Source organism: Cupressus sempervirens, chromosome 10 (genome assembly GCF_028749045.1).
Source record: "Cupressus sempervirens isolate cs-2001-9-10 chromosome 10, ASM2874904v1, whole genome shotgun sequence".
NCBI lineage: Eukaryota > Viridiplantae > Streptophyta > Pinopsida > Cupressales > Cupressaceae > Cupressus > Cupressus sempervirens.
The window spans coordinates 980,032,528-980,053,953 of record NC_143127.1 but is presented as its reverse complement, the minus strand read 5'-3'; the positions used below and the strand labels follow the sequence as shown (position 1 = coordinate 980,053,953).

Genomic DNA, 21,426 nt, shown 5'->3' with positions numbered 1-21,426 from the left:
ATTGAATACTAGCTATCAAACCCAAAAAAGGCAAACCAACCAAGTTAGAGCTCATTTAAAGTGTTAAAGATACTTGTCCATTTTTATAGGCTGCCAGGAGTATCATTAGTATGCATTCATTGTAGAGAGTCGGAAATATATCAATCATCTTTACACCCAATATATGAGCCTCAAGTAAAAAATAATAGAAAGCGTACATCTTAAAATATAGTATACACTATTTATAATTAAAATGTTGGGAATTTATAGTGTCCCCTTTCAGGTAAAGTCAAAGATGACCCATTTAGCCTATTTAATTCTAGTAGGAAACTTCTAGGGAACCAAGGAATAAATTTGTTTAATTAATTAAAAGTTGCCCAATAAAATAATATTTACTAATAGCTTAAATTTAACAAATTAAATAGTCATTTGAGTGAAATTAGAAGGGAAATTAAGAAAGTCACTCTATAAATGTGCTTTAATAAATTATTTTAAGAAAGAAGTTGAAAAGCCCTTCGGAAGGTAAATATAAAAAGAATAATTGGGAGTTCGTTTGGTATGCTTGGTTTATTTCCTCTATTGTGGATTTGGAGCTTTTCGTTGGATCAAAACCTTAAGGGAACTCAGTTTTGGTGGTAAACTATCCTCCTAGTTGGTTACAGGTGAAAGCATACAGGTTTCAGGCTTGGAATAAAATATTGGGCAATTCGCTAAGTCTTCCAGGCAAGACAAATCATTAGAGGATTGCATAGATTTACAAGAAAGACAAAATAACAGTTTGGTATGTAATTTCAGTCTTGTGGGGTGGTTGTGAGTGTGACTTTCAAATCCAACTGCCAATCTACCGAAAATTGGGCAATGAGTTATTGCATGATGTTGTGGCAATATAAGTATTTTTACTACCCATCATTTTTGTTCAAAACTAAGCAAAAGAGAACAAAAAGCAGGTCAAGTTATTTGACCTACAGAATCTTAGTCAAGGAGTCAATATTTCTAAGATGTTTAACACATCATATGCAGTTGGAAATTGGCTTTGAAGGTATTCTATCACTTTGTTAGGTAATAAGGGTGATTGTTGTTGGCATGAGAGGTTAACAACCTAATTGGGAAATTAAACTCACATCCCTAGGTGCCTCATCAGTATACAGTTGGGCAATGGTATTTTCTTTGCTGGTAAACTCCTGCAGCCCAATATGAGGGAGAATATAGTGATTTAACATCAAAAAGGAGATAATATGTTGTTATGGTTTATTGACATTTCAAGTAGTGAAAATTAGAACTTAGAGAATTTTATACTATGTCTAAAGTATTTTCCTACTGCTTCAAAGATCAAAAATTCATTTTCATTGCCTTGAACATATAGTCTTTAGTAAAGAAAAATCGCCATTCAAATTACATTGTACCTTGGTATCTTGCTCAATGTAAACTGTCATATAAATTTTTACTTCAAATAGTGAGTCCCATGAATACTTTACAAATGTTATAAATGGAAATGTTACCAAAATAAGCATAGCACGCCTCAACCAAGAATTCTTCAAATAACAAGCGTGTTAACTGTTGATCAAATGGTAGTTAATTAATTATTAAGGGAAGTGAAAAAAATTGCATAGCAATTTGGGTCCATGCATTTATAATCAAATCAGAGCAACCTTGCCAGCCTGGAGGGTTGCGAGAAAAGTATGTCTGAAATTGTTTCACGAGTCTAGAGAATACAGAGTTTATCACTTATTGGAGAAGAGAGAGATTCTTACTTCAAATTCTGAATAAGTATAGGTGATAGACGTGATGAGCAGAAGCTTAGTACCATGGAGATTTTAAATGGTTTGGCTAGATGATAGCATTAGTTGGTTTAGCTGATGAGTTACAGAAGTCAGGGTAACCATGGAAACAATGACAACAATGATAACAATGGCAATAAAATGAGAATGATTGCAACCATGGAGAGTGGAATAACACAACATACTGGTATATAACTCCAAGATCGCCAACAAAACTACCCCTAAACTTGTAAGGTCTGAATTTTAATAGGCACCATCGAGAGATCAAGTAGGTTAGCAAGAAGATGGTGAAGGTTGAGTAGATTATCCAAGGGAGATCAAACTGCAATATCCCTAGCAATTTTGAATTCAACTTCCTGACTACTTGACCTGAGAATTTTGTCAAACACTTTGCACGCAAGGAATATATTGCTGATCTAAATTCTCATTCTTTCTAAATGCCAAACTTCAATTCATAACAATAGATATGGTTGCAAAAATGATGAGCAGAATGTAATGTCCCTACTATTAGGGTAGATTTGGGACAAGTAATTCCTGCAAATAATGGTTAGAATCACAACAACAAAACTAACTATATTATTCTACCCTCTAATTTAATCCCAATCTTAAGAAGGTCTCCAGATCGGGCTCCCTAGCTCATAGCTACCTCGCTGTCTTCCTGGGAGCACACCCCTTAAGATTCTTCTTGGATAGACATCCTCTATCCAAGGCCAATCACATATGCATATGTTGACATAATCAGAATATTCTAGCACATTGACTCTCGGCCATGGCGGACAATGAAGATCTTAATATCTCACATGCTCCATGCTTTGAGTCTCATTATTCTCTATGTTGTTAACCCCATGAGCTAACACAATATTATCCACAAGTATGATTCATTAATATAAATAAAATCATAAACATAATTAAACAAATATAATCCATAAACATACCTTTCTTACCTTCTTTTCTTGGTCCATGTGGCTCTATCCTTAGTCAGCCCTTCAATGAATTATTACTTCTCGATTATCTCAACTCTATATTTACTTTCTAAAATTCTTCCTTTTCTAATTAAAAGGAAAGGATAAAATATTTTTTTTGTTTCTTTTTTTTCAAGAGTCACAACCTTTCATAATACAAATCCTTTAAAAAGTCACAACACTTCATAACTAAAATTCTTTGGAAAAATCTCAATACTTTACAATCACAATTTTTCTTAAGGGTCACAACTATTCATAATTATGACCCTTTCGAAAGTTTACATCCTTTCAATATCATTGATACCTTTTCAGAAAGTCACTTCCTTATTTTCTTCATATTACTTTCCTCATCCGTTTTTCATTGTTGAACTCCTATCTTCTCCTCTTCTTTTTTCCTCTCTTTAAAATAAACTCTCTTTCCTTTTATATCTTAATTTTAAGAAGTCAGGTCTATTTGTTAAACATCTCTTGACTTTTCATTAAATTTAGTTAATTTATATTATTCTATGTTATATTATTTATTTACTTGTTTGTATTTATTATTAAATTCTATTTAGAAAGTTAACATACTTTCTACAATATTGTCTCTTGTATTTAATTTTATTTCTTTATTTACTCATTGAAATTTTATTATTTTTTAATAATTTAAAATATCATAGCAATTATTCATTGATAATATAGATTAAATAATCATTATTTTCTACATTTATATTTTAGTATTAGTTTTAATATAACTCTATTATCATTATTTATTTAATAATATTGTATTATCTAATTATTATTAAAATTCTATCTTATAATATTCTATAAGATCCACGCCCAACAACTACTTTTTTTGCAACTATTTCCTTCCATGGCCGCTAACTACGGTTTTGTTTGAAAACCCTATTTTTTGGCTCGAAATATTCTTCTAATTACAGATTCTTGGTGGGTTTTTTGAGAGCTCAACTAGGTTGTCATCAGATTTTTCCAAGTGGCCCAATTTTTCAGCCAATGGATCCGAAAATTGACAAGATATAATTTTATGGTTTTTCGAGCTCTTTTGGGTAACTCTTCAATTTTTTGGGTCTTCCATTTTTTTGTCTCAAAGTATGTGCCTTCACAAATCTTCATGCTTTTTCACTAAAAACTGAGCTATGGCAACTCTAACTAATATTCTGCTCAAAGCCAATTCAAAATTCAATGGTTAGAATTATAGCACATGGAAGCAACGGATACTAGCAATCTTTGACTATCGAAATAGTGATCAGATTGTTCTGGGTGTTACAAAGCGTTCGACTGCAAGGGGTACTAATTAGAATATATGGGACCTAAATAATCGGAAGGTGGTAATGCTTCTCAAATTATCCATACCTGATGATCAACTCCCTCAAATTTCATTCGACAAAACAACTATCGAGATATGGGAGCATCTAAAGAAACTTCATGAGACATCAAACAAAAGCAAAGCCTTCTTTCTCGAGAACACTCTGTTTTCTATTATCATGGATGAGCAGAAAATGCTCCATGAACACCTGAATATGATTCAATATATCCATGATCAATTGCTTGCCATTGGACACAAGATGGAGGAAGAGGACATTGTGGTCATAACCCTCAAAAGTTTGTCCAAGTCCTACAAGCATTTTATTGAAACTCTCAACATCACTTCTACTGGTGTTGATTTGAAGTTCACAGATCTCTGCACACTTATGTTTCAGCAAGATTGGTAGAAACAACACTCTAGTAGCAGTTCCACCTCCACCTCCACAAAGAAAGCCTTTGCTGCTAAATCCTTTCAAAAGGATAAAGGCGAGTCTCACTAGTCTTCTCAGCAAAAGTTCTCTGTCTCATCTTTAGAAGGCTACAAGAAAAAAAAACATTCAATGCAATTATTGCCACAAGTATGGTCACATGAAGGTTGAATGTCAAAAACGCTTAGTTGCACAATCTAAGCAATCAAGTTCATAGCCCAAAGAAAACAGTGCAAAGCACACTGAGCCAACGGAATTCCCCTTTTATGCCTTCATGGCTAAAAGGCCTGCAGATCATGTGAAGTCGTTTGCTTGGTATATTGATTCAAGTGCCTCTAGTCATTTCACTCACTGCTAAGACTGGTTCTCTAACTACCAGCCTTATTCATATTCTATTATTTTTGGTGGCAGAAAAGAGTACACTGTTGTCGGCAAAGGCAACATTCAAATTCAACCTACTGAGGGGAATCTCATTTTCTTTGGTGTACTACGTTCCAAGGATGGAACTTAATCTACTCTCAGTCAGCCAATTGTTGTGACATTCCCTATAGTTGGATATTACCTTCAGTTCACATCAGTGTACCATCACTGATAGGGCAACAATCTATTGGTGTAGCAGGTCTTAAGGATCATGGTCTTTTCAGACTTATCAATTCTAGTAATTCTTGTTTACCGTACAGATAAAGTAAAGTAACAGCAGAACAGTAGCATAATATTCGCAATAGTAAGTGAATGATGATTTACAATGATCCCAGACGGGATATAAATACTACTGCCGAACCTTCCCGAAGGAGTCCGTCGGCCACAATTATTTTATCCGTTACAAACTATTTACCGGCGGACCGTCGACTACAGAAACACCGCCGGACCGTCGGCTACAGAACATCGCCGGACCGTCGGCTACAGAAACACCGCCGGACCGTCGGCTACAGAATGCAAAATACTGCCGGAACCATCTAGTCAGCTAACACCATCCCCCCAAAAAGAAAAGTCGTCTCCTGACGACTAACAAAACTAGGAGACAACTTACATACTACAGAAAGAACTAGAGAGAAGGAGGCATCCCAGAAGTGTGTTGCTGGCGACGTAACTTATACACCTGCTCTGTCCTGATATGGAGATCTGTCTGGATCTGAGAGTTCACTTCGACGGCCTCCTTTAGAAGAAGTGCCGCATCCATGGCCTGCGTTCTGGCTAACTGCATCTCATACTCAGCCGCATCCTTATCTCGAACCGCTGCCTCCATACTTTGCTTAGCCAAGTCTTTCTCCTGCACTGCGGCTGCCAAATCTGCCAAAAGTGCTGTCCGCTCTATGGCCCATGCTGCCTGCTGGGTGGTCAAGTCAGTGGCTAGTTTCTGTCTAGCCTCAGTTTCAGCTGCCAATGACTGCTCTGCTGCGACTCTGTTCGCCTCCGCACGCTGACGACCGTAGTAAACATCTTTGTACAGTCCCACAATCTCATGCGCTAGTTTCATCATAGGAGTGTCCATGGGTCCCAATTCCAGCTCCGTGGCCCAATCTGTCAGCATCTCCTCTGTCTCCGTTGCCGGCCAGCCCCTATCTATAAAGCAAGTCTCAAATCGCCGAGGACAAATCCCACGAATATATGCTCTGATCAAGTGCCATTCCCTCCGCCGAGTCAGGGCCTGAATTGCTACATCGTGGCCCTTCTTTAATGCAGACTTAATAGTCCTGAGGTAATCCCGACACCTGTCTTCATCTGACCCGTAGTCCTCCTTGGCGAAAGCCTCTAATGACCATTCAGCATCACTGTGTCCCCCCTCGTCAGTGGGAGCCATGCCCACATCCAGTGCTGCCGTCTATGTTGTTGGCGCAACCACGGCATGTGGCATTTCCTCCTCCGGAGGCTGAGGCTGGGGTTCCGCCGGCCATGTTTCAAAACGCCCAGGAGACTGAATGGAGGGACCCCGCTTCGCTGGAGTGAGTCGGAACTGCTGCCTCAGAAACTCACTAGCTCTATCTATCACCTCCGGCGCAAGCTCCATATTCATCTTCTGTACTGACTGGGCTGACTCGGCCTCTGCTAAAAGGGACGATGAAATGGTGACCACGGCGTCACAATCAATGACCTCCAATCGAACCTGTGGCTCAGACTGTGGTAGTGGTGGCTCTGCGACAGTGACATTCGTTGGTGCAGTTGAAACTACTTCTGCTACAGCCGTCGGCAGTGGCTCGGCAACTATCTGTGGGACGGTGTCCGGTACTGCGTGTGGAACCACCTCAGCCACTGTATGTGGGACATCAACCTCCGCTAGAGGAGTCATAAGAATTGGGGCATAGCGCTGACCAAAGGCCGGAATGACCGTAGAAGAGGTAGTCAAGTGTGCTGAGGTTGACAGCTGAGGCGGGGTAAAGAATGTAGGCCCACCTCCTGCTGGCTCTCCGTCAACTTCAGCCGATATGCTCTCCTCTTCTTCCCTAGATTCAGCCTCGTCACTTATTGAAGTGCCCTCCCTCCCGCTATCTGTTTCTCCGGAAAGGGCTAATTTGCGGAGTACTTCCTTGTGTCCAGCAGCTGACCCTCCTGTATCCAAGTGGCGCCAGAAGAAAATGGGAGGCTCCCCGTCTGCCAGCTTGCCCCGAGGAGGAGCCTCAAAGCCATCCATAGGGATCTGATTAGCTGCTGCCTCTAAAAACAACCCGATGGCATGGTGCGGCATAAAAAATGTTCGGTGCTGAAGTGTCATGAATTCTTCCATTCTGTCGGCAAGCACTGAGGCCCAATCATAGACCACTCCCTGCATGATACCATTCATAAACACAATCTGTGGTAGTGCGATATCTGAAGCTCGAGTGGCACCGGTCAATCTGCTCTTGATGACGTCCATGATACAACGCCAATGGCCCTCTCGAATAAAGTCCCTGCGAAGCCCTCTGCACTTTGTCCCCTGAACTACTGCCTCCTTCTCCATAGGTGTAAGGTCCCTGCATACTAGGGCTATCCAATGCTCCTTCCGATCCTGCGACAGTTTATGATTCTTTATTTCCACTTTCTTCCCGCTGGGGCCAGGAATGCCGAAGACCCTGGTGAAATCTCTTGGTTTAAAGGACACCGTCATCCGCTGCCTTTTGTACAAGAACGTACTTGTTCTGCTCTGGACACTGTATGTTTCTATCATGGTGCGCAATACTGATTCAAACATCCGAATGGAAAAGATGGGAAGCTGAATAGCCCAATGTACCTGTGCCCGTATCAAAATCTGTTTAATTTGGTCTGCCTCAGGAGTTTCCTGCCACCACTTCCGGCATTCGCTTCCGCTAAGACTCTCAAACTAGATGGTGAGATAAGTGAGTTCTCCCTTGGTCTTTTGTTTCTTGCTGCTGGAACCGGAGGGGCCTGCAACTCGAATTCCTGAAGCCAAAACTCTTGAAGTCTTCTCCATATTGGCCAACTGACTCTTCCACGGCTTCCGCTTGCCTGCTGACTCCATGCCAAAAAAAAAATGATTTATTCTTCCTATTGCCGGCTTCTTAAATTTCCCATGGAAATACTCTGGCTGACGGCGAAGGTGGAAGTTTTCTCCCGCGGCAATCTTCTTGTCTATCGGTGACGTTGAAATTTTTCAATCTCATGGACTGACAAACTTGGATGTTATCCCACTTGATGTCGACCAAATTTCCCATCCACTGCCTTATGCTGTCAAATTCTTCTCCAAATTTTTCCACACGCCCCCCAAACTGTCTTGCTACTGCCGTGGAAGTTTTCTGCGGATCGCGGGGTTTTAAATGCGCGGGGCCTCCCTTCCCGCGGGACTTCTAGTCCGCGGAGCTAAATCATCCTCACCGCAATTGATCCAAGCTCCAGGAGGCATTCATATTTGATTGGCGGTACCTGGTGGAGCATGCATCCCCTTCACGGACAAAAGACTGTGGGTTTAGTAAAAAAGAGTCAAAATCGACTAAGAATGATTGTCATGCCCTCCCCTGAAGAATTGCAGAGATCTACAGCATGAAGACGACAAAGGATGAGGCAGTCATGCTGATCCACCCAAATCCAGTAGCGACAGACTTCGACCCAGCGTTCAGTGAATCTGGCAAAGCCGTCTAATTATTCTGACCAACAATCTCTCCTGGCTCTCAAATCTGCCATATCTTTCGATCCATACAATTCCCTCCTCGACTGGTGTCCCACACACACCCTCTGCAACTGGACTGGCATCACCTTCTCTTCTCGCAGACAGCGCGTGGTTTCCCTCAACCTCACTGGGATGGAATTAGCTGGCCCAATCTCTCCCTTTCTAGGAAACCTTTCATTCCTCAGAGTACTTGATCTTAGAAATAATAGCCTCCATGGCAACATTCCTCATCAGCTTGGGAGGCTGTTTCGGCTGAGAAGGCTCGGGAGAAAGCGGAGGAGCGGAAGGACTAGCAACGGAAGCAGCTACAGTAGTGTTTTCCAGATGCGGCTCTTGGAGTTTTTAAGCCTACGGGGCCTCCCTTCCCGCGGGACTCTTAGTCCGCGGGGCTTTCTTCCCATGGGACTTCAAGTCCGTGGGGTCCGCGGGGTCCGCGGGGGCTGCCAAGCCGCAAAAAAAAAAAAAAAATTGTTTTTTTTTTTTTTTGTTTTTTTTTTTTTTTTTTTTTTTTTTTTTTTTACTCAACAACAGTACCTCTGAGTGACGTCATCGCCAGGGGATGCTGTACTGACGACACGGAAGGATTTACGGCCGGGGAGTACTTCCTGACACGATATGGTTTCAACTTAGATCCGTTAACTGGCTGAGTTATCTCTTGTCCGTCCAAGGTTGCTAATTTCATTGTCCCCGTGTCGCCAATTTCTCGGATTTGATATGGTCCAATCCATCGCACTTTGAATTTGCCTGGCTTGATTTTGTTATGGCCATCATACTTCAGTACTAATTGTCCTGTCTGGAATCTGTTATGTCGCAGATGCTTGTCATGCCAGAGTTTGCGCCTATTCTGTGCTACTTCTGTTGCCCACTCTGCCAACAACCGTTTCTCCTCCAGTTTATTCAAATTAGTCAATCGCTCCTGTAGACTTCCGTCATCATCCAGTTTGTTTTCCAACGCTATTCGAAGACTTGGAATCATGAATTCTGCGGGGACCACTGCTTCTTGTCCAAACATTAACTGGAATGGTGTGTACCCGGTCGTCACTTTGTATGCCGTGCGGTACGCCCAGAGAGCAGCAAGTAAGTTCTCTTCCCAATCCGCTCCTTCCACCGCACAGGATTTGTAGATGATGGATACCAGAATTTTATTGGTGGCTTCTGCCTGCCCGTTTGCTCTTGGATAGTACGGACTTGACAGCGAATGATAAATCTTGAACTGAGTAGTGAGCAGTCTAATAACATGATTGACGAAATGACCTCCCCTATCACTTGTTAATTGTAATGGAATTCCATACCTTGTGATGATTTGTTCATAAATAAACTTCGCGGTACTGACGGCTGAGTTATCCGGTAATGCACGGGCCTCCACCCACTTAGTCAGGTACTCTGTTGCAACAATGATGTAGCGACACCGTCGCATCGTGCTCACCCTCAATGGTCCAACGAAATCTAGCCCCCATCGTTCAAAAAGTTCTTGCGCATGAGAAGGTTGAAGTGGCATGAAATCTTTCTTCAGCGGTTTCCCAGTCCGTTGGCAAGTGTCACATCCGACGACCCATTCCCGTGCATCATTGTACACCATTGGCCACCAAAGTCCTGCAAGCAATATCTTTCGTGCAATGGTGTCAGGCCCCATGTGGCCTCCTGCGGAGCCTTCATGGGCTTCTTTTAACACCTGCGGTATCTCTTCTTCTAGCACACATCGTCGAAGAATGTGATCCGGCCCCATTTTGTAGAGCAACCCATTGATTAATTGGAATGTACGACTCCGGATTATCAATTTGCGTCTATCGTTTGGTGACATCCCCGTGGGAAATTGTCCTGTTGATAGGTATTCACCAATATTCTTGTACCATTCCGGCAGTACCCCAATCTGAAACAGCTGTGCGTCAGGAAAGTCGTCATTCACACCATCTGCTGATTCCCCCGTTTTGATCCGTGACAGGTGGTCGGCACTAACGTGTGTTTTTCCTGGCCGGACACTGATTTTGAAAGTAAATTCTTGCAACAGTAGCAACCATCGGCTAATCCTCCCTTGGATGACGGGTTTGTTAATCAGGTACAACAGGGCCTGGTGATCAACATAAAACACAAACGGTGTAGCAAGCAAATAATGGCGAAATTTTTGTACGGCATAAACCATTCCCAAAGCTTCTCTTTCAGTTGTGCTGTAGTTTTGCTCGGCCTTTGATAACAACCAGCTGGCAAAGTATATAGGATGATCCAATCCGTGATTACCAGTCTGTGCCAGGGTTGCGCCGATCGCATAACTAGAGGTATCCACATGAACATGAAATTCTTTATTCCAATCCGGATATGCCAGGATGGGTGCCATAGCCAGTCGTACCTTTAGCCCTTCAAATGCCTCATCCTGCTCTTTCTCCCATCGAAATGCCTCTTTCTTGCATGTGAGCTTATCTAACGGCTGGGATACCTTGGCAAAGTTTTTAATAAATCTCCGGTAATACCCAATGTGTCCGAGAAAAGATTTTACCTCCGTGACATTAGTGGATGGCTGCATTTCTAGAATGACTCTCACTTTGTCGGGATCCGTCTTTAATCCTTCCTTACAAACAATGTGTCCGAGCAGTCTGCCATGTGGAACCATGAATCGGCACTTCTTGGGGTTCAATGCTAGCCGGGCTCTGCGACATCTCTCCATACATTCACCAAGTGTTGCCAGGTGTCCGTCTTGTGCGCTGAATATTGACCAATCATCCAAGAAGGCCTTGAAATTTCCCACAGACATCTTGTCGAAAATATGCAGCACAATCCGTTGGAATGTGGCCGGTGCATTACACAACCCAAAAGGCATCCGATTGTACGCAGAGACGCCATCTTCAACAACAAACGTCGTCTTCAACTTATCTTCCTCCGCTATAGAAATCTGATTATATCCGGAAAACCCGTCCATGAACGAGTAAATTTCATGTCCCGTGACCTCCTCCAGAATGCTATCCGTGAATGGAATTGGAAAAGGATCTTTGATTGTTACTGCATTCAGGCATTTGAAATCAACGCATATCCGAATCTAAATAGTATCCTTTTTTAAGGAAATGACTATTGGTGACACCCATTCGCTGGTCTGTACTTTGAAGATAATGCCAGCGTCCAGCATCCGGTTGATTTCCTCCGTAACACGTGCGGCATAGTTCTTATTCATCCTGTAGGGTCGCTTTCGTACAGGGACAGCTCCATCCATCAGCGGAATGCGGTGCACACATAATTCCGGCGGTACTCCTTTGAGATCCTTGTATGTCCATGCAAACACATCCTTGTAGTCCAGAAATATCTTAAATGCCGCGGCTCTGAGTACTGGATCCCAATTATCTCCCACTAGGATGTTCTTTGGTTCTGCCCCATCCCCTAGATTCATCGTTTGCAGTGTAGCTTCATTATACTTGATCGGCTCTCCTTCATCGAATGCATGAGCTGGGGTAATATGCAATGGTGATTCCCCCTCCTTAACTTCAGTAAACTCCTTCGGATATTCGTTCTCAATTGACAGAACATTACAACTCGGAAATAACTCATAGTCCTCCAGTTGCCAGTGGTATAAACCGTTGACGGAATCCAAGTCGTCATCCGTTATTCCCCCGTCCAATTGGAGAACACCTTCTTGATCTGGTTCCATCCGTCGTCGCCCTCCATCCTCACCCTCCGAATCGGATGACAAGGCCTCTTCCCCTACCATTTGGGTATGCAAATCGATGACGAATCGACGACCTTTACTTTCAAGGGATATAGTGTTCTTCGTCCAGTCGTGTTGGGCTCTTGCTTCTATAAGCCAACCGCGGCCTAAGATGGCATCATAACCTTTCTTTTTTAATGGAATTACTACGAAATCCATTAGAAACGGCTGAGTGCCAATGGTTACCGGCTGCGCCATAAGAATACCCAGTGGTTTAATACCATGTTGATCAGCGGTTAGGAGCTGAAAACTTGGAGGCCATAATGTGGGCTGTCCAAGTTTCCTCCAAGTTTCCTCTGGCAATACATTCACGCCGGACCCTCCGTCCACTATGGTGTCTGTGAGAACATGTCCAAGTATCCCCATTTCGACAACTGCAGGGTGCCGTCCTGATGTCAGTGCCAACAACATCTGGTCTTCTCCTCCCGTAACAAGTTCCTTTTCTTTCCGTCGACTTGGTTCTCCTGGTGGCTTCTCCTTCTCAAGGCTTGCTTCCCCTGTCATATTTGAAAAAGCAAATCGAAGTTGGGGCATGGTAAGAAGTAAATCACTTACCTTTACTTGCACCTCTGTTTGCAATATTTGGCGTATTATGTTTTGTTCAGCGGAATTCCTTGCTGAGGTGGCGGCTGTGGTCGGAGGTGTTACTTCTTGCGATACTTTACTAACCTCTGCCCGTGCTGCTGCAAACTTCTTTTTTTCTTCGGTGGGGTCCGGATATCCTTTTGCTTGTTGCCGCGTAATGGCCAGAACTTCTTCTTCATTGGTTCCAACCGTGATTAAGTTCACTCCGGATTTTGGGCATTTTGAGTCATCGTGGTCGCCGGGTCCGCACCATCGGCACAATAGGTGAGGTGGATTTGCTGTTGGACATTCTCGCGCAAAATGCCCCCATAAGTTACATGCTCGGCACTGAATAATTGGTCGTCCGTTTGCATCATACTGAATTCGGCTTCTGCTCGTATTGGTATTGTTATTGTTGTTGTTATTCTGCCCACGGCGATTACTTCTGTATCCTCCAGATGTAGCGCCTGTGTTGGTGTTACCGTTATCGCCTGACGGGGAAGCCTCCTGTGTGAGAAGCACCTGTGAAGATCCTCTTGTTTTCATGTTAAAGGGACAGTCCTTTGTCGAATGGCCCATGATCTGACAGATGTCACAGAATTGGTTCGTCGGACATGATCCCTTAGTATGACCGTCGGTCTTACATTCCGTGCACCACAGTTCACTACTTTTTGGCTCCTTCTGCATATTTTTAAATTCTTTCATCATTCGAACCATATCTTTCTGTAAGGCACGAACCTTTTTGTTACTACCTTCGTCATCGCTGCTATCATCCCGAGTGGATTCATCATCATCAGAGTCAGAGGAGCTGGTTTTCTTCTTCTTTGTCTTCTGTGCACTCTCAAGGTCGAGGGCTCTGTTGTAAGCATCGGCATATGATGACGGTGGCACAATTTTCATTTTCCTCCGTAGTTTCGAGTGTAGGCCGTCCACAAACCACCTTTTCTGTAATCCGTCCGCTGGCTTGCTTTCCATTTTGTTTACTAAGTCTTTTAATCTCCTGGCATAGACACGGACCGTTTCGTGCTTCCCTTGCTTGGTATTGAAAATTTCTGCTACGATTTCATTATCATCCCGCAAGAGTTTAAATTCCGCCAAAAACTCCTTTTTAATGTTATCCCATGTATCCAGCTTCTGCGGATCCATATCCGAAAACCAATCAATCGCAACACCCCGTAGGGTTGCCGGAAATTGCCTGGCCCATTCGTCGGCATGTGTGATTCCATTTGCCCGCCAAATCGTCTCACATGTCTTACAATGTCGGAGAGGGTCAGCTGTACCATCGCCTTCAAATTTGGGTAATTTTTCTTTGGGTCCCGCCATAACTCTGGAGGTCTGCACTCCTACAGTGGTCGGCACTCCCACACCGGCAATCTGTACTCCCACACCGGAGGTGTCGACAGCTGCAACCCTTGGTGAAGACGGAGGATCCTCCGAAATTGTTTCCCGCGGAAGTCTATCCTGGCCGAAGAGGTCACTCCACGCTCGTGCTCCGTCGGCACCGCGAGCCGTGCGAGTTGATGCTCTCCTGTCTGAATTTTCTTCCCTTGGCGAACACAATTTCAAGAACTCCTCCCGTGCTTCTTCCACCAATTCCACTCGCTGCCGAGTCTCCTCCAACAATTCCTCCGCACTTCGGTTTTCGTCGACAATCCTCTGAAATCTCTGTCGGCGTTCGGCTTGCTGTGCTAGAATTAAATTCTCTTGCGCAATACGGATTCCATCTTTTCCCTTCGCCTTATTTCGATCCTTGTTAAGCTGATTTGGCATTAATCTTCATTCCTCCCACCTTCCAGATTCATAAGGCAACGGCGCCAAATGTTTACCGTACAGGTAAAGTAAAGTAACAGCAGAACAGTAGCATAATATTCGCAATAGTAAGTGAATGATGATTTACAATGATCCCAGACGGGATATAAATACTACTGCCGAACCTTCCCGAAGGAGTCCGTCGGCCACAATTATTTTATCCGTTACAAACTATTTACCGCCGGACCGTCGACTACAGAAACACCGCCGGACCGTCGGCTACAGAACATCGCCGGACCGTCGGCTACAGAAACATCGCCGGACCGTCGGCTACAGAATGCAAAATACTGCCGGAACCATCTAGTCGGCTAACAATTCTTGGTTTCTATCTATGGCTGCTTGGCAGTCTTTTATTAGCACACTTTGCCATCAGCGATATGGGCACTTAAAAGTGCATTATCTCTCTTATCTTTCTCAAGAAGAGTGTGTCCTCGAGTCGCAAGAAATTTAGAACAGTTTGGAGTTTGTGATGCATGTCAGGCTGGGAAGTAACATCGCACACCTTTCACCAACGGCAATTCATGGTGAGCTTCTCAAGTACTTCAGCTTGTTCATGTCGATATCTACGGCCCTATGGCCACTATTTATGTTCTTGGGTCCACGTATTTTTTGTTTGTTCATGATTTCAATAGAAAAATGTGGGTATATTTTCTTCAAAAGAAATCAGATGCATTTATTGTATTTTAGAAGTTTAAATCTTTAGTTGAAAAAGAGCCTGGGAAATCTATTATTACTCTTAGGTCATACAGTGGGGGGAATTTTGTTCTAATGGATTCTCTAGATTTTTAGATACTGATGATATCAAATGCTAGTTAACCACACACCACAACAAAACAGTGCAGTTCAACGTCGGAACAAAACAATCACCGAGATGGCTCGTCCATGCTTGAACACAGACATGTTCTGAAGAATTTTTGGGCAAAAGCAGACAAACACGACATTTTATCTTTTGAACCGGTCACCTACAGTGGCGGTCAAAGGTAAGACTCTGGAAGAGGCCTGGTCAGGTCACAAGCCTAGAATCAGCCACCTAGCGATTTTTGGCTCTCTTGCTTTTGTTTGGATCCTTGATGCGTCACGCACCAAGTTGGATGCCAAGAGTCAAAAACTCATTTTTTTGGATACAATAGTTTTCACAAAGACTATCACTTGATCGACACTAAGACAGCTCATCTTCTGTACAATCGTGATGTAATCTTTGATGAGTAGCGAGGACTATTCATGCCTGTTTCTCCTGTTCCTAATCTTGAAAATCATCCTATGAAGGCTCGTGATTTGGGAGTTAGGCTTCCATTAGGTCCACCTGATGGGAGGGCTCTAGTAGCTCCTATAACTCCAATGATCCTTGTACAAACATCTCTAGCTTCTCCTACAAGATCACCCAGATTTGTAGATGTTTCACCTGAGTTTGATCCAGATTCTTCTAACGAGGAATTTGATCAGAGAGCATCTCCTTATACTAATGTTGGTCACTCTCCTCTCTGGCCTAAGTAGTGGGCTAAGACACTTGTTGATCTTTGAGATGATGGGCTCATTGATGGGAGAATTGCTCCGAGAGTCAGTTAAGTTTTCTCTCATAGCCAATGTTCGCAGTGGGTTTGAACCTCAAACATATTCCGAGGCTAAAAGAATTCCAAAATGGGAACAAGTCATGAAATCTGAAGACCAGAGCCTGCTGAAGAATAACACCTGGGTCCTTTCTAATCTTCCACCAGGGAAGAAATCCATTGGCTGCAAATGGGTTTACAGAATCTAATAGTACTTTGGATAAGAAAGAAGCTCGTTCAGTTGCAATGGGCTTTTCTTAGCATTAGATTATGAGAAGACCTCTACTCTTATTGCAAAGATAAGCACAATCAAATTAGTTCTAAACATAGCGGCACAATTTGGCTCGAAGATCCATCAGATGGATGTCGAGAGTGCTTTCCTAAATAGTGACCTACAAGAAGTCTACATGATGCAACCTCATGGTTTCAAGGTTGTCAGTAAAGAACATGAGTTTTTCAGATTAGTGAAAGCTCTCTATGGCTTGAAGCAGGCCCCTAGGGCATGCTACATGAAAATTATTAAGTACCTCAATGATCAAGGCTTCCAAAAGAGCTCAAATTTGTACATCAAGACTATTGACTGTGACATCATCCTTCTGATTATTTATGTGGATGATTTTATCATCACTGACAGTTTAATATCTTTAATTCAAGGAATCAAACAAAGTTTATGCCATTCTTTTGATATGACTAACCTTGGGCTCATGCATTATTGCCTAGGTGTTGAGGTTTGGCAATAGTCTTCAAGTATATTCATCTCTCAGTCCAAATATCCTAGGGCTCTATTAGACGAATTTCGTATGCAAGATTACAAGCCTACATCTACACCCATGGAGAAAGATCTCAAGTTATCACCTAAGTCTTATTCTCCTCCCATCAATGATACTACATATAGGCAACTAGTAAGCAACCTCGTCTACCTCTCTACTACTAGGCCTAATATCAACTTCGCAGTCAACTACATCTCACACTTTATGACATCTCCCAAGGTTGATCATTCAATGGCAGCAAAACATGTGCTTCATTATGTGAAGGGCGCTACAGATTATGGACTTCTTTACTCTCAGAGTTCTAATCCTACACTCAATGGGTTCATAGATTCAGATTGGGCAAGCTCTGTTAACAATAAAAATTCAACTTTTGGATGTGTTTGGTTTGCGATCTAGTGTCATCCCATGGACCAATAAGAAGCAGCAGACAATTTCTCTCTCCTCCACAGAGGTTGAATTTCAAAGGGGCTATTAAGGCAGAATGTGCAGTTGTTTGGTTTTGTTGGATGCTTGGGGATATGCAAATATCACCAGTAGGACCAACCACTTTGTTTGTTGATAACGAAGGCATTATCAAATTAGCACGGAATCCAGTCTACCATGAAAGAACCAAGCATGTGGATGTTCACTGTCACTACATACGATGGTTGAAGATGAGACAATAGACTTGTATGTTTCTACAGTAGATCAGACTACAAAGATTCTCACCAAGCCTCTTGGTTCTGATAAGTTTGTCAAATTCAAAAGATAGCTTGGTGTTGTAAATAGATTAATCATTAAGGGAGGGTATTACAATAATAAATAGCATCTATTATTATCTAATGGTTATCTATTTGTAATCTATTGTAAATATTAACTGTTAGCTTTCTATTCGCTAGAATAGAATGTTTCTATTCTTTATGATTGTTTCCTAAGGAAACATCATTCATTCTTTTGTATATATTGACCTCTCGGTCTTTGTTAATATCAAGCAAATATTTGCCAATTACTTCGTAATAAGTCATACATTGTTGGGTTGTGGAAGTTGTACGCAATAGTGTCTTTGTACATGGGAGGCAAGAAGGAGAATGTCATATGGTCTTATGTATAGAGGTATGTGGATTCTAAGCAAGAATGTCATATGGTGTTATACAATACAAGGGATACAACACAGGTGTGAGTCAAATTGTACGGGCAGGTAGATAGGTGATGGTAGAAGTGCAGGCTTGTACGGGCACAACTATGAGAGACCATTCGGATGCAGTGGAGGCTGAAAGTATCCAGCTAAGGGTATTTGCCAGATGTGTATGATTCTTTAGAATGAACCTACAACAAATAGCAGCGATTAGCAACAGGACAATCTTATTAACGAAAGCCTGTGATTTCCCAATAGGTGTGACTTCATCTTACATGAAAGGGGTACAATTCTATTTCTCAGTATTTATTAACAAACATTGAAAAAGCAGCAATATATGGAGAGGTGTGATTTGTTTGCTTCGAGATAAGTTTATGAAAAGTAATGACCCTAGGTAATCGCTTCTCTTGGAAGAGGTAGACCTTTTAAGGAAAAGCATATTTTGAAAGATATATAGGAAAATGGAGAGTGAGAGGAATATATATGAAGATTTAATTATAATATTCAGATCAAACTTGGCACTCAGATCGAGCCACAGACTAAAGTTATGGATGAATGTTTTTAGAGATATTGTTATGTTATGGATTGATGTTTTTAAAAGATATTGTTATGCAGAGACAGTGTCATCAGAACATCACATAAGCTATAAGAATCATATCAGAGACAGTGATAGCGAATTTTGGATTGGCTGTTATATCAAGCCATCATATGCAGCAAGGATCAGTGGCAAGATTGATAAAGATCAAGAACAGTGGTAAGAGTATCCATTGTCGATCACTATAATAGCAATTAGGTTTGTAATCAATTCGATTCTTATAAAGAACCACAAAACTCTTTGTCAAATTCAGATCAGTATAATATTTAAAACCTATTTATATATAATCAGATCAACCCTTGTCATATCAACATTTATCTTGCATTAGTTTGTTCAGAACAATCTTCATAAACAACATTCCTACCAAAGTTAAATCAGATATTGCAGTTGTTTGTTCAATCCATTTTTCAGATCAATATCTACTAAATAAGTGGTTATCTTGCACAGAACATTTGGATATAAGGATAATATAATCAATATTTGTTGATCAAGGACAATTTCTATAATATAGCAATTATACAATCATTGATTTGAGAACTATACCAGAATTATTTTTTACATCAAGATAGCAGACAATTGCATTGATCAATCTTTCCTTGTCAAATTCATTAGAAAGCGATTTTGATACTATACAAATTAGCAAGTCACATTACATAAACTCATTTGCGGAAAATTAAAGAGTTGTGTGTATCTTATAGATAGAAAGAAGTCTGTTGCAATTTGCATTATAAGAATTTGTCCAGATCCTAAGAAATCATATAAGGGACATTACAATGGTATTAGAGCAAGCTATATCGCCAACTTCTGAAGGTTATGAATCATAAAGAAACTAAGTGCTATTATAGAAAGAAATCCACCAAACTACAGAAGATAAGATAACATTCAATTCCTCCTCAAAGAAGAGCAAACAAGAAGAAACTGGTATGGGGGGACATGGAAAAATTACCAACTGCATGAATCAAACAGTTGCAGAGCAAAGAATCAGTCAAGAAAGAATGGCTCGACTGTTGGACTTACTAACAAAATCCATGTTAAGCAACAAAAACAATAACAATTGTAATGGCAACAAAGGAGGCCATGAAGGAAATGGAGATCAATCCAACAGTAATCATACTCCAACTAGACATATGCATTCAACAAATTCGATACTGATGATACTAACATTCCCACCTGAGTGGAACATGAAGAAAGCAATGAACCCACATTGGTAGATCTACAAGATCAATTTCAACAGGATTGGATAGATAAGGATTACAACACGATATGCCTGTAAGGATGAAGCACTTGCCCAAAGAGCATAGAGATCATTACTTTGACCTATTGAATAAAATTGGAAAGCATGAATGCTTGAATGTACAAGAGAGGAATGATTATGATTCAAATATTGCATCAAGAGTTTCACACACGCACAGACTCATCTAACCAATAATCAGTCATTTAAGGCCTTGAAGGTCGTTGCACCAAGGGGAGATAGCGTAAAGAGTTTGACAGTTGCAAGTCACGAAACCTTGGAAAAAGATAAATCAATAGATAATCATCAAGCATTACAAGAAGCAGTTGATTCTTCACATGTTTCTTCTATCAAAATAAATTGAGTACATACATTCATGAAGATTATCAGATTGTTGCTACTCCATCTTAAGGATCATGTATTGAGGATAACTAATGATTTTCTAAGTCAAAATGGCATTCATAATTACCCTTTTCATCCTCATAAGTACATGGCATCCACTAACAAGTTGGTGGCTGTGGATGAGAAGAGTATCATTTCTAATGATAGTGAATAAGAAGTCATTGTGTGTCCAATTTGATCACCTTGAGGAAGATAAATAATGAAATGTCACAGAAAGATGAGATAACAAACATAGTAAGCAAAGATAGATCAACAGCTAGATGTCATGAGATGCCAGATCAACATAAGCAAGAAATGGATAAGTTGATAGATGCTCATGAAACCTTACAGATAGAAAATCAAGGTGTAGTAACTGGACACTTCAAAAAAAAAAGAGGTCAAAGAAGGAAATGATGAGATTAAGGGATCAAAAACAGAGCGAAGCACCATGACTCAAACTATTGTCTGCAGAAATAAGATAATAAAATTTGGAAAAAAGATAGGTTTGGAAAAAAGGATAACTTTCAGCTTGTTAATAATCCCTTGTTTGAGGTTGAAGCTAATGTGACCTATGATAATCTGTTTCTCAAATCAAATAAAGAAGCTATTATGGAGTCATATGATAAGGTTCAAAACGAACATAAAACTTGGGACCTTAGCACATTTCCTATCAAAGAACTGTGGATACAAGCTTGGAGTAGTGAGACAAACCATAGAGATGCTATTACCAATCACTCTTTTATCAAACTACAAAAGATTGCAATTCAGATCAGGTTAATGAAGAAGAATCATTCCATAGCTCAAAGACCATATGTTGAACACTTGAGTTCAACGGAAAGGAGAAGTAACACTTCCAGTTTATGTCCTACATAAAATAGTTATTACTGCAATTGTTTTCCCATAATGATAAAATCAATTCAAGGCCAAATGGCTTGAACCATTGCCAACTTTATGGAAGCTAATTAAAACAGGTTCTACAAGTGCCATTCAGATTTTCACCTCCAGAAATCACGTTATAACATTGTGATGGTTGCCATAGATTGGAAAACTTGGAATCCTGGAATCAATTGAGATTCAACAGCTATGGAAATAATTGAACTCAATCAATTGAGATTCAACAGCAATGGAAATAATTTAACTTATAATGATTTTCAGAAGCCTATTATTGTGTGGTTT

At 41.2% G+C, this 21,426-nt stretch overlaps 1 protein-coding gene across 6 annotated transcripts in view; it reads right to left on the bottom strand.

The window, feature by feature from the left end:
- LOC149537252 (serine/threonine-protein kinase BSK1-like) overlaps positions 1-21,426 on the bottom strand; it is a 120,834-nt gene that overhangs the window by 90,600 nt on the left and 8,808 nt on the right. The window lies entirely within an intron of this gene.